This window comes from Polypterus senegalus, chromosome 12 (genome assembly GCF_016835505.1).
Source record: "Polypterus senegalus isolate Bchr_013 chromosome 12, ASM1683550v1, whole genome shotgun sequence".
Classification (NCBI taxonomy): domain Eukaryota; kingdom Metazoa; phylum Chordata; class Cladistia; order Polypteriformes; family Polypteridae; genus Polypterus; species Polypterus senegalus.
Window position 1 is genome coordinate 151,576,473 of NC_053165.1, and position 15,345 is coordinate 151,591,817.

Consider the following 15,345-nt stretch of genomic DNA (forward strand, 5'->3'; position numbering starts at 1 on the left):
CCGACAACCTCAACTGTTCCTCCGCCTTCTCCCACAATCATCTGGCATAGCGGCTCACGAGAGAAGCGCCTGAGAGCGCGATTACGCACTTCACTTCTTCAGAGCGTGCGGAAAATGTATTAATTAAAGGTAGGTTATCTCCAAAAGCAGTAAACGAATGTTTTTAAACCTAGTGTCATATACTCATTTAAGTAATTGTTCTTGGTATCTCCACCTGGACGGCGTTTCCAGTTACAGCCATGATAGTTTGTGGCTTCTGGTGAAGCGATGACGTGATAGCGACCTCGTACCACGGGCCTCTTAACGTAATGTCCCTCAAGCAGTGGAAGCTCTGATCTCGTACTTCCTTGCTTGCGAGCGTGGTTGACCATCCATCCTTACATTACACATGCGCGAGTCAGGTTTACAGACGTGTGAAAAAGTAAATACACCCCATGGAAAGTATTGACCCCTTCCACATATTTGAACAAGCAAACAGTAGAACTTTATGCAGCGCAAGGTGACATATTTGATTAAAAACAAAAGAAAATTTAAATTTTTTAATAATTTATTTAAAAAAAAAATGTCAATAGTTGTAATTGCCTACTGAGGAAGAAGAAACTCCACCCTTGACCTCAGAAGGACGTATTTCCCCCTTTAGCAGAAATGTCATCTTGTAGGCATATTACATAAATGCCCACTGGTCTCTGACATCAACTCAGTACAAATGCCTCCAAATTCCTTCAGGTGCAAGAGGTTTGCTGGTTTTCTTGCATGCATTGCCCGTTTCAAATTTCCCCACAACATTTCAATGGGATTCAAATCAGAGCAATTATTTGGCTAGTCCTCCATTTCTGTTTTTTTTTTTAAATATCCATTGCTTAGATAGGTACTTTATTAATCCCCAAGGGGAAATTCAATGCTCCTAAATGCTTAGTGGATTTACTAGTGTGCTTGAGCTCATTACTGTGTAGAAAGGTTATAAATACATTATGACCACCAGGGGGCGCCCCCCGAGCCCCAAATACCAGACACTTAGCAAGGTTCAATCAGTCTAGCACAATAAATAATGCACAATCAATTACCTTCCATTTCCTTCCACCACTCCTCCACGAGTATCATCTGCTGCCTCGTGACTCTGACTCACCAGTCATCAGGTGCCATCTTTTATGCTGGACACGGGAGTACTTACGGGGTCAAAGCATTCCCCATCAGAAGCACGTTTGGGCCATTTAGAAGTTCCCCAAAGCAGGGACAGCATTCCCCTACAGCTTCCCTTGGAGACACCCAAATACCTCAACAGGGCTGTCTCTCAGGACTACGGCTCCCAATATGCCCTGCAGGGTTACAAATAGGAGTTCCCCCAAAAGGATGCTGTCACCTCATGTACAGTATGAATACATGACCCCGGAAAGCAACCATCCCACTGCCCATTTCAGATGATTCTACATTTATGGAGTGTATTGATAAAGGGGATGAGGCAGAGGAGAGGAGTCAGATGGCGGACTTTGTTTTTTGGTGCAAAGAGAAGTGTCTGCATCTTAGCATCAGCAAAACCAAGAAAGTGGTAATTGACTTTTGTCACACCAAAGATGCTCTGTGTCCAGTCACTGTTCAAGGACTGGATGTAGAGGTGGTCCACTCCTACAGGTATTTGGGGGTCCTCATTAATGACAGCTTGGACTGGTCTTGTAACACAGAGGAGCACAGAAGAAAGGGCAGAGCAGGCTCTTTTGCTTAGGAGACTGCGTTCCTTTAATGTGGGACGTGACAGCCTTCATATCTTCTATAACACTGTGATGGCCAGTGTGATTTTCTACACCAGCAGGAGCTGTCAGGAGACCTGCTTCTCTCTCTCCTTCATTGGTCAAGAGTCCTGTCTTCAATTCAAAAGCCTAATCCTGTGTGAAGGGGCTTCCTATTTTTGGACTCCTTTAATTTCAAGAGGTATTTATTTAACAATCTATTAGCAAAAACTCCATGTGTTTTGCCTGTAGTGAACATACAACTGGATCACTTGACTCGTGGACTACAAGTAATGTGAGATTTTTTTTGTAGACATTTTGTTGTCCAGCATTAGACACCATAGACTCCCGTTCTGTCAGAAACATCATTACATCTGTTCTCCACAAAAGCATTAGATTTAAAATTGTTCCCAACCATGACTACAAATTACATGGGCTAAGTAACATACTGTAAAAACATTTTTGCATTGAGTATTCCATTAGTACTCACAGCAATAGAAGATTCTGGAACAGTTTGGTTTTTTTTCCGCCCTCAGGTCATGTTAAAAGTTAACAGCCATTCATACTGACAGGTGCATGAGCATTCCTGGTGTGGGTTGGCGATTTCAAGTAATAACACTGGAAAAGATTTTACAAAGAGTGAAAATACCAAGATTATTTACAGGAAACAAAGTCTGTGTGGACAGATGTAACATTTTGCTACTCTTCAGAATTATGCAGAAACAAACTCTCCTACAAGTGTTTAGTGACCATTCGGGGGAAATTAGGGGCATTTTTCAACTGACATGAAGTTAATTGTGAGGCACTGGAATTTGTCACATTTGCCTTATGACCAATAGCACTGGCACCTTCACTGTATCAGGGGACAATTGTTACCCATGGCTTATAATGCTACTCAGCAGTCACTCGTGCCTAACAGCTGCATGATGCACAGTATATATGTTCTATGCCATATATACAGATGTTGTGGTGGACGACCGGAGACCTTACCCCACCGAGACACCTGGAGAATGGATGGACTGGAACAGAGTCAATATCTCACACGGGACACAAGAGGGCAAGCCCCCTGGTTTGCATCGGGGCCGCGAGACTGGTGCTTGGAAGCTGAACTCTGTGGGGCCCTGTGGCCACCGTCGGGAGTGCGCCTGGACGGTTCCAGAGCCATGAACCGCAGCACTTCTGCCACACCAGGAAGTGCTGCCGGAAGAGAATCCGTGCACACCTGGAGTGCTTCCGGGTGCCCATGCGGCACTTCCGCCACATCAGGAAGTGCAGCAGGAAAATCATCAGAGTGCACCTGGAGCACATCTTGGTGTAATATAAAAGTGGCCGCCTCATTCCATTCAGGGAGCCGGAGTCGTGAGACAGAGGGCAGAGCTTGCGGGAGAGGAATGGAGGCAGCAGAAAAATGATATAAGAGAAAGGAGAGCCATATTTGGTGCTGGGTGCAGGAGAAAACAAAAAATAAAATTGTGTGTGCTGTTTGGACATTGGGAGTCTGCGTCTCTGTCTGGGGTCGGGCTGATCCTCCACAATGTATATCTACTAGCCATGCTACCTGTCAAAGACAGTTAATAGAATCGCTTAAAAGTATTTCCCTTGTAGGAAAAGAAAATGGAAGAAACCTTGGGAAAGGCAGTTCAAAGAGAGACCCCTTTCCGGGTAGGCGAGTGTCAAAATAAGGGGGGAAATGCAATACAATAGACAGAACAGAAGACATGTAATCCTCAATACAATACAATAGTACAATAGAAATATTACAAGTACAGAGCAAGAATTCAAAAGTAGATGATATCACATAATACGATTTGGATTTGTTCAGAAGCATTCCATATTTCTATTAAAAATCTTTCATCAATCACATATATCTCAATTAAAATTGCCTAAAATGTACCCAGGGCAAGATCTAACTTGTGAGCATTGCTATCGAGCTCCAGCATCACATGCTTTGGAAATGCCTTTGGACAATAATCTTTATATACTTATCAGACAATCACTCCTTAACAGTGATAATAATATCAATTGTAATATCCTATAATACCCTACTAGCACATAGACGTATCTTGCTCAACTGGAAGAATCCCAGCCCACCTTCTGTAACTAAGCAGGTAAGCAATGTTCTTTGTTATCTCAGATTAGAAAAAAAAATCAAATCCTCTGTTTGAGGTTATGTCCATTTTCCAAAATGTTTTTACGACATGGCAAGAATTAAGTATAATAATTTTAGGAAAAGCATGCCTTAATAATTTCTTACGCTATATCACACACACTAGCTTAGGGGGCAGCCAAAGGGTCCAAAAAGCAGCGAGAACGTGAAGCTTGGGGGACTGGAATCGAGTGTCAATGCCTTTTCTCCTCTTCCCACACACCTCCTGAAGTCTAATCTTACTTTTCCACTCCAGTATGAGGAAAACAAAATCCCTAACTGGCTTCCTTCCTCCACTTCCGGCCCCTCCCGATCATGTCACTTCCGGCCAATCTCCACTTCCTTTTTCCGGTCTCCATGTCACTTCCATTTGCCGTTTTGTCCGTGTTGTTTCCTGTTCATTTGCTATATAAACGACCGTTGCTGTATCTCTCATTTTCAACTGTGTTTTTTTTTTTACAAACTGACCAAATATCATTTTTTTTATTTCTCCACGGCAGGAGATTATATGGGGAAGCTTCATCAAAAATGATGGTCTTTTTGGGCTATTTATTTCGTGACAGCTACTAATTGTCCTATTATATTTAGTAACGACTTTGTGCTTGTGTCTCACTTCTTTTAATCTTTTCTTGGGTGGCAATTGAATTTTGGTTTTTCGTTGTTTTTCTATCTTTCTTTTGTTTTCTCCAGATTGATTTTGAAGTGAATTGTATCTGTTATGCTTATTATTATATTTGATTGAGTAGTATTTCGTTGTATTGTTCTGCTTTTTGACAATAAAATGAAATGTTATAATAAAAAATAAAAACATCTTGGGAGGGTTGTGAGCAAATTGCATACAGAAACATACCAAGAGTGTACAGACAAGACTCAGATGAACCCGGGGCGCTGTGAGACTCACTCACCACTGTGCCACCCTATAGGTTATTACTATTACTATAGGTTATTATTACTATAATAATTCTTAGTAAAATATCAGTCCATTCATTTACCAAATTTGATTTTTTTGTTATGCAGGATCATAGGAATTGACAGCATATCCAGACACATAGACCACTGGGGTAAAAACACTCCTGGGAAGGAACACTGACTTATCTGCATGCCCATGGAATTACAAGATGGACTAAGTATGTATTAATTCTCACTAAAGTTAAGAGTCAAAAAATGCTTTTAAGAGAACACTGAATGATTCATAGTAGGTTTCTATTCTATGTTTTAGAATATAAAAATTCAATCTAACCAGCAGTCATACCATCCTTATTAAAGGTAAAAAATTCGGACATGAGCGTCAGTAGGCTTTGCACCCTAGCTGAACTATTCTATAACATTTCAGCCATTATTTACCGCTCTGGTGCTAATCGTTCTGATCATAAGTCACTATAATAGCAATTGACGAGAAGAATCCGTAATTAATTGCAGATTTACGGTATTTGAGAGTTCATCTAGAGCGCCTCTTTCTCTTGCACCATTTGACTCAAAACCTAATCAGCACATCGTCATCTCATAACAGGCTTAAGTTTCGAGTTTGGGATTTTTCCATCCAGCCATTTTAGCTCTAGACCGTCTTCAAGAAACTGTGACACACACACACCCATCATCAAGATATCGATGTTTTCGTGTATCAGGGGACCCTACAACGTCGAGATCAGTCGAAAACCGGAGATTGAAATTTCTCACACACCTAAAGCTTTCGCTTTTCATCCATAGATAATAGGTTATGGTGTGGGAGGGCCCAAAGCAAAACCTAAACTATCACGTTGATCCAAGTATTCAGACCCTGCACTTCAAAACAGGTCATCCACCTGAAGCTTAGCGTATTTGGGCCCGGCTAGTATTTAGATGTGAGACCAACTAGGTAAAGTTTGGGTTGCTGGTGGTAGAGCTGTTTGCTGATGCCAGCAGGCAGTGCTTACCCTGTGGTCTCTATGTGGATCCCAATGCCCCAGTACAGTGACGGGAACACTGTGCTGCAATAAATGTCACCGTCCTTCGGACAACACGTAAAACTGAGGTCCTGACTCTATGGGAATCATAAAAAGATCCCTGGGTATCTTTTGGAAAAAAGAATAAGATGTACATTGAAGTCCTTGCGAAATTGCCCACCACATCCTGGTCAGGCCCCCTAAGCATCCCCTACCCCTTACTGACTATCTATCTCTCTCACCCCTTCACCCCCTAATAGCTAATGTATGATGAACTGCCGTCACATCATGCAGGTGGATGCTACACATTGGTGGAGGTTGAGGCGGCTCTCCACTGTAACCACAAGGGGCGCCACTGAGCTCCAAACCTCAGACACAGTAATTCTCAATGCAATTCCAGGTTCAAATTTTATTTGACAAAAACACCTTCTTCATCAGAATACCAGCAAAACACTTCAAGTCACAAATATCCTTCCACCTCTACTCTGACTCAGCTAAGTGAGGTGGCGGGCTCTCTTTTAAATTCAACCCGAGAACTGTGTTGAGTGGAAACCAGGGCAGTCCTCCCCCAACAGCACCCTCTGGTGGGATGCAAGGACCCCAACTCCCATGCCACCCTGTAGGTGTCTTATTTGGGTTTAGCCGTGAGGAACACAGCCACCTATTGTTTAGTCGAATGAACTGCTCCCAACATGCCTGTTCGTTCAGTCCATCCATTATAGTATCCTGGCTGGGAAGGAATCTTTCCTTTATCCTGGCCAGGTTGCCTGTCCTTCCTTCCTGGCACCTCCACCACTGTCTCTGTAAAGCACATTGAAATGTGCTATATAAATGTAACTCATTTTTAATTTGTACTGTGTATTTCTATGACTTAATCATTCCTGCTCCTACTTTGTTTCATTATGTATGAAATAGACCATTGTTCCATTGCACAGTGTATATAAATTTATCTTGGGAAGGCGTCACATGCGACAGTACATGCACTGTTTTGAAAAACAGGCTTCTAATCTCTGTGTCTCAGACAGACGTGCCAGACGTAAAACACTTTGCACTGCTGAATCACACACACTGAAAGAGGAAGCTCCCTGTTTTTCTTCTTTTTTATGGCAGGATACTTGCATTAGTCTCAGTGTGCCTGATGAAGGCCAAGGAGGGTCGTTCTTCATCCTTATTTATACATTTATAGTATGGCATTCCCCTAGAACTATTGTGGTCATCTGAGGGAATAACAGGCTCAAAAAAAATTACATTTTGGGTGCCAACCCAGCTACTGTATCCCAATTTACCCAAAATAATGCTTGATGACAAAGAAGGAAACAAAAAAAAAAAACATGGCCACCAGAATAATGTGGCTGGTATTATTAAGGCTCACATGTCTGAAGATTATCTTCTTAGCTCTGGTTGCAATAAATAGAAGTGATGCCTGCTTCTTGGCCGTCATGTTTTTATAGCTCATTAGCTGTCCCAGTGGCTCTGCCCACGCAGTAGTGAAACAGGACAAACATTAAAAATCAATTTAAAAAAAAAATGTAATTCTGGCCAAGAAGAAAGTAGGCACGCTCCGACGTCAAACGTTGGCACTGTATCTGATCATGTTCAGCTCTGACGGGAGAACCCCCAACGCGTGGGGAGAAGAGTATGTGGCTCTGATATCTCTGCCAATGAGCAGGTACCCACTAAAACACACATAATTGTGATCTCTCTTTTAAAAACATCAAACATTACTCTTTAATAATCTCTAGATGATAATGTCTGATGAACAAACAGGTATTGCTAGCTAAGTGGAGACAAGGTGCGCTTCAACACATGGTGAGAAGCAGAGCGACTCGAGCGGAGGCTGGCGCATGAGTGAGGAGGGCCCTGCCCATTTCCCCCTCCCCTCAGCCTGCAGTCTCTCGGATTCGCTCAAATAAATCGGTACCACAAGCGAACTATGATACTTAGCACTATGAGAGAAGTCGCATAATCAACTGGAATGTTCAAGCAAATTATAGAAAAAATCCCGATCTAAATCCTTTAAGTAGTTCTCTCGTGAAAAAAGGACAGACAAACAGACGTTTGATTTTATATATATATATATATATATATATATATATATACAGTATATATATATATATATATATACAGTATATATATATTATATATTATATATATATATCCGGCCGTTTACCTCAAGTAAACTTTTTTCACGTTGTCATTATGGGATGTTGTGTGTAGAATTCTGAGGAAAAAAATGAATTTCATCCATTTTGGAATAAGGCTGTAACATAACAAAATGTGGAAAAAGTGATGTGCTGTGAATACTTTCTGGATGCACTGTATATATGTATACATATATACATATATATATATATATATATATATATATATATATATATATATATATATATATATATATATATATATACAGTATTGTAAAAGAAACACAATAACACAGCCGTTAAGGGTTGGGGAATCCATCCCCGTATTTTGGTTTTTACAGTCAGTTCACAGAAGATGCAATACAGACATTGAATGGGAGACAACATGGACCATTTGTGAGGTGGGAACAAAAATGGAATAGCTGGGAAAGGAGGCACTGGGGATCTTGGGATGCATGACGTCATCACAGGAGGACTGGAAGAAAAGAAGGGAACCCGGAAGCAGCATGGACTTCAGGTTATGGCGGTGTTTTCTCGTCTTTCCTGTTGAAATAAAAGAGAGATCGGTTAGTACACTGTCGTCATCCCCTGCCTTGAGGTTTCGTGCTGCTCGTTGGGTTTTTTAGCTGCTCCCTAATCGCTCGTGTGTGACTATATATATATATATATATATATAAAGATGGACTGGAAGGGGTGGAGTCAGTTGTCCTCACTGGGCGGTTATTCCGCACAACATGGGAAAGGCGCTATATAAATAAAATGTATTATTAGTGTTATTGTTACTATGTAAGAAATGAAAGACAAGATATTTAGCAGCAGCGCCCCCTCTCATTAAGAACTTGGAGGGTGATCCTCTGACACGCACGTATGACACTATCTAGACAAGTCCTTAGAAGTACAAACATCTGCAGTGCTCGTCTTTCTCGATGCGATTGTCTCAGCAGCAGTATGAGTTGAGGTACAGCCATGTTCTACATATCATCCTAAAGGTTTTAGAAATCCAGTGCTGTATTAGCTGGCGGAGTGAGCCTGTACACCCTGCTCCCTGAGCCTAAAGAACAATATGAGGAGGACGCCTCTCCTGACAGCTCCTCCAGTCACATGATCTCAGTAACACACTCTGGATGTGTCTGTGTGTGTTTTTCGATTGCATCTCAAAGGTGGAAATCTCACTTCAGCTTCCCCAATTAGCATGTCTCCCTTGTGAACAATCTTCCCACACCTCGCTTTATCTTTTTGCATCTTCTTTCAGTGAAATGATCTCTTGAAGCATCGCTTCACAGCATGACAAGGGGGTCTTAAGTTGCTGATCAGTGTTGGTTTGAATAAGCAAGGAGAGGAAAAGGGAAGATTTAAAAGCCAAGAAGAGGCTAATGCTTGAAATAAGCACTTTTTTTTGTTTAGTCACAGTCCTGCAGTTACCAAAATACTTCGCTAATGGGCTGGATGATCAAACATTAGCTCTGTTAAAAAAAAAAAAAAAACGCAGAGGAATTTCCTTCTTTCACTTTGTTTGCAGTAGTAGGTTAAATTCAGGGGAAGTAGATTGAGAACAGTCATAAGTCAGTCATTGTCTAACCCACTTTGCCCTGCACAGGGTCACAGGGGGTACCGGAGGCTATCCAAGCCAGCATTGGTACACAAAGCAGGAACAAATCCTAGACAGGGCGCCAGTCCATCGCAGGGCAAACACACAATATGCATTTTCACATTAATATTAAAGAGTCAAAATGTGTCAAAAAAGGCCAAAATAAATCCACTGCAATTCAATGTTGTACTGTATAACAAAAAAATGTGAAAACATCCTGGTGGGGGAATACCTTTTAAAGGCACTGTACCTAGAAAATGTGGAGAAGAATGAAAATTAATCATATGGTAACATTTCCTTTTCAGTGGTAGCGCTGCTGCCTCACAGTAAGAACACCAGGGTTCGCTTCCCGGGTCCTCCCTGTGTGGAGTTTGCATGTTCTTCCCCCTTTCTTTCCTCCGGTGCTCCACAGTCCAAAGACATGCAGGTTTAGGTGAACTGTTGATTGCTAAACCAGCCCTGGTGTGGCACCCTGTCCAGGGTTTGTTCCTGCTTTGCACCCTGTGCTAGCTGAGATAGGAGGATCACAGGAATCATGGGAAAGTGGGGTCCTTTCATCGGAGCAACGTTTCAGCCATGGAATGGCCAAATGGGGAGGCAGCTTGATGGATGAGGTCTCCAGGACTCTAAAAATATCCAAATCTTATTATGTGATATCATCTACTGTTAAATTCTGCTCCGTACTTCTAAAATTTTTATTATTATGCTGTATTAAGGATTTGTTCTGTTCTGTGTATTGTATTGTATTGACCCCCTTCTTTTGACACCCACTGCACGCCCGACCTACCTGGAAAGGAGTCTCTCTTTGAACTGCCTTTCCCAAGGTTTCTTCCATTTTCCCTACAAGGTTTTTTGGGAGTTTTTCCTTGTCTTCTCAAGAGGCAGGGCCTGTTAAAGCCCATTGCGGCACTTCCTGTGTGATTTTGGGCTATACAAAAAATAAACTGTACTGTATAGGCACCAGCCATACAACCCTAGTCTGCATTAAGCTGGTTAGTAAATGACATGACATTTCCTTTTCTTTAGCTTCTCTATAGAAGAGGCTTTCTGAAATTAATTTGAAATTTTCCACGTCACATGTTCTTCATATTGTATGTGCTCTCAAATTTTAGGGGCACAATTGTTTTGGTGTCTCCTGGTTTATTTATATATGCGTTGTCACACATGTGCGAGTGGACCAAGTCGAGGTAATTACCCGCCAGGCCAGGGGGTGGCAGGGTGCACTAATCCTACTTCTGTTATCTCTGCAGGATATATATGGAAAACCTACCAGGTGCACCATCAATGACGTCACTTCTGATTTCGGTCCCACGGACAACGTCACTTCCGGTTTCTGGCACCATAGATGATGTCACTTCCGGTTCCGGCACCACAGTCAACGGCACTTCGATTTTGGCCTTTAAAGCCACCATCATTTCACCATCCAGTCAGTTCAGTTCTATGGAGGAATATTTCGGACAAAATGAAATAAATAAATAAATGCGTAAATAAATAAAAGTACTGTGAAATGTGAGCATAAATAAATAAATGTGTCATGAAATGAGAGCCTTAATAAATAAATATGTCATGAAATGAGAGCATAAATAAATAAATGTGTCACGAAATATGTTTTTCGTTGCTTATTTATTTATTTCATTTTGTCCGTAACATTCCTGCAAACCGTCATGAAATACAACTTGAAATAAAACTGTCACTTTCACTCGTCAAAGTTGAGAGGGTGGGCTCTAACATGCCCTCTAGTTACTGATTGGTGAATCGATAGCACAAGAATTAATTAGAAAAATGCTTACTACTGCCGATGAAATGGATTCTGCCGAAGATATTACGTATTTCAGAGAGAGAATTGAAGATGTATTGGAAGAAATTACAATGTTGGCGGCCCTTTTAGACTCCGATATAGATGAAACTGTTTTTGAAATTATCGAAGAACAGGTGGAACGGACTCGACTACACTCCAGTTCAGGTGACGCAGCACCCTGCTCTGGACGTCCATCCTTTGACATTCGATAGATAGATAGATAGATAGATAGATAGATAGATAGATAGATAGATAGATAGATAGATAGATAGATAGATAGATAGATAGATAGATATGAAAGGCCGTATATGATAGATAGATAGATAGATAGATAGATAGATAGATAGATAGATAGATAGATAGATAGATAGATAGATACTTTATTAATCCCAAGGGGAAATTCACATAATCCAGCAGCAGTATACTGATACAAAGAAATTTTCAGCTGAGTCAATAGAACACCTTCTGTTATGCGGTTTAAAAGTACGACAGATTGCAGATCTATATGGTGTATCGGAGAAGACGATCACAAGGCGAATGAGCCAGTTTGATATAGGACTGCATTAGTTTAGGTACTTTGACATGGAATGCCCAAAGCAGCTCCAACTAATATTTTGAACTGAACAACTTTGCCACTGATCAGAGCTGTACAGTTGTTTGAAAAAGTAGCTGCGAATATGCAACTGACTTTGTATTCGTAAAACAAGGGTCAAATACTCTAAAAGGGCCGCCAACATTGTAATTTCTTCCGATAAATCTTTAATTCTCTCTGTGAAATGCGTAATATCTTCAGCAGAATCCATTTCATCGGCAGTAGTAAGCATTTTTCTAATTAATTCTTGTGCTATCGATTCACCAATCAGTAACTAGAGGGCGTGTTAGAGCCCACCCTCTCAACTTTGACGAGTGAAAGTGACAGTTTTATTTCAAGTCGTATTTCATGACGGTTTGCAGGAATGTTACGGACAAGATGAAATAAATAAATAAGCAACGAAAAACATATTTCGTGACACATTTATTTATTTATGCTCTCATTTCATGACATTTATTTATTTATGCTCACATTTCACAGTACTTTTATTTATTTACGCATTTATTTATTTATTTCATTTTGTCTGAAATATTCCTCCATACAGTTCAGGACTCAAACCAATGCACATGAGTGCTTCAAATAAGCCCCATTGCAGCCTGGGACAATATAGGGGTGGCTGTCCCAAACCTTTTATGTGTGTTTCGAGGCTGTTTATTTCACAGTGTGCAATAACTACAAGCTGCCATTTTCTGTATCATTATGTCCCTTTGGCAAATTGTAATTTCATAAAAAAAAATGTTTTATCTCATTTCAGGAATATTACAGTTGTAATTAATGTTGACACTAGTAATTGGGCTGTTCTTACTCTGTGGACCAAAATTTTTTATCTAAAGAGTTTGGGAGCACCCAATTATAAAGCACGATGCCTCACCCACCACACAACAAACCACCTCAGTATTCCAAGTTAGGACTCGAGTGCAGCCATGCAACAGGTGCCACCTCAGCACCACCCTAGTTCTGATGAAATGGAACAGTGGAGTGCTAGCCAGTCCGGCCACCAACCCCCAAGTTCTCCCTGCAAGTCGGAGGACAGGGATCTACCTGAAAGGCGCTAACGTAAATGATTTAAGCTCCAACCTCGCTGGGACCTGAAGAAGAATTCCAGCTGCTAGACAAAGGATTTTGGGGTTTTTGTCTCATTGGCAATTAGGAAGAAATCCACTTCAAAATTGATGTCTGAGCTCTGACTTCAGCAACATGTGGACATTTCTTAAAAGCTTTCTTGGCCAGCAACAGTAAATGCAACCTGTTTTAATTATAAATGTAAATTCTCTTTGATGACACAAGCCATTCAACAAATTGAAGTCATTAGTATTTCATCGAAAAATATTTCTTCACTATTGTTACCATAATTGCATTACACTGACATCCCAAATATGACAGATGGTACCTGATTATTTGTCCAGTTGTCCATATTGTAACCTCATTGATTCAAGACAGGGGTTCAGGGAGCCTTCTCTTACCATTGCTGGGATTGACTTGAACCTGAACGCTGCCCTCAGTGAGGTACTTACAGTATTTTTCGGACCATAAGACGCACTTAAAATCCTTTAATTTTATTAAAAATCGACAGTTCGCCTTATAATCCGGTGCGCCTTATGTATTAATTCTGGTTGTGCTTACTGACCTCGTACCGATTTTATGTGGTACACGGTGCTGAAAAATCTGTCAGAATGTTTTAGAATGACTTTGGTAAGCTACAAAGCCGCACCGCTTGATGGATTGTTGGAGCATTACGGCTACCGTAGTCAGGAAGTTTACGACAGGAGACCGGATGGCTTTTTCCACAAATCTCCAGCTCTAAAGATCTGCGACTCCATGCGAGCCCATCTCACCGATACTGTCAAAATCCAAGCGAAGTAAACTAATTGGGAGCTTGCCATCATTCCGGGTGGATTAATCAAACAACTCCAACCGTTAGAAATCGGTGTCAACAGGTCGTTCAAAGTTAAATTGCGAGCTGCGTGGGATCATTGGATGACGGAAGGCGAACACACATTCACCAAGACAGGAAGGCAATGCCAGGCGAGTTACGCCACTATCTGCCAATGGATCGTGGATGCCTGGGCTAAGGTATCAGTCTCAAGTATCGTCTGAGCTTTCATGAAGGGCGGAATCATCACTAAACAGCTAAGTAACAGCAATGAGACTGACTCGGATAATGACGAGAGAGATCCGGGCATGTCTGATGCTGAAATCGCCGAACTGTTTACCTCAGACACTGCAGATGAAGAATTTGATGGATTTGTGGAAGAGGAATGAACTGAAAAAGTGAGTTTATTGTTTTGTATTTTATGTTACAACTGAACAATGTTGAGAGTTATGGTGAATGAGTTGAATAAAGTTTGACTTATCTGACTGTTTTGTTTTGCTGAATGCGCTTTATAATCCGATGCGCCTTATGTATGAAAGTAGACCCATTCATTGATATTTCGCTTTAAAATCCGATGTGCCTTATGGTCCGAAAAATACTGTACCTTTCACGATCAGAAACTTCAGGTCTTCATATACAGTATGGATTCAGAAAGCATTCAGACCCCTTCACTTCCTGTGTTGTAGACTTGAAATGAATACATTTGCAAGTTTGGCCCATCAATCTACACTCAATGTCCCATAACATGGAAAACCTCAGGTGTAGTGTATTCTGGGAAACTGTCATGTTTCAGCCAAGGTTCCTCCTCTAGCCTGGGTTCAAAGCTACCTGTGTTCTGTCCAATGTGTTTTGAGGGTGGTCCCCCAAGAGTCCTTACAATCACCACCTGGAGTTGCTTTCTGCCCTATAAATCTGGATGGTGTCCCATAGTTCTGGGCGGTTCATTGAATGCACTCTGGGACTTTGGTGAGCTCTGGTGTTTCTGTTTGTCTCTTTTGATATCTCTAGATTTTTGACCTCTGTGTTCTGTTTCTTGACTTTGCCTTGGGAGTTTAGTATTGGCTCCCTTTGTGTTTTTAGGTATGTGTGCTCTTTGGAACTCCACCGTATTACAGAGCATCTATGGTGAAGAATAAAAACCTTTTAATTTTTATGAGGCTTCTTTGTTCGTCTCTTTATCTACCCAGGGTTTGGCAGTTGTGATGAAATAAGATCACAAACAATAATAACGATTTGGGGATTTGCCCCTTATATTGCTGAACAGTGATTGTTGGTCAAATATGATTTTAAAAAAGATCAAAACATTTGACAGTGTGGGTACAGTTTGGCTTGGATTTTTACATTAAACAAAATGGCCACCGGAGGTGAGGTGGCAGGAAGTGACGTCATCATCACGGGGCCGGAAGTGACGTCATTCTGGCTGGATGGAAGTGACGTCATTCGAGTGGGACGGAAGTGACTTCATCATGGAGGGACCAGAAGTGTAATTTATTGTACTGTAGAGTTGTTTTCCAGGTAAGGGTTTGTTGATGGTATTGGATTATTTATCTTCCTTGGTTCT

The 15,345-nt window shown here is 41.2% G+C and overlaps 1 long non-coding RNA gene across 1 annotated transcript; it reads left to right on the top strand.

Annotated features, from left to right (window-relative positions):
- Nucleotides 1-27: 27 nt before the first annotated feature.
- Nucleotides 28-11,024, top strand: LOC120541796. The gene is made up of 3 exons (XR_005636077.1): nt 28-129; nt 4,888-4,997; nt 10,772-11,024. It is a non-coding gene; the product is annotated as an uncharacterized LOC120541796 (long non-coding RNA).
- Nucleotides 11,025-15,345: the final 4,321 nt, after the last annotated feature.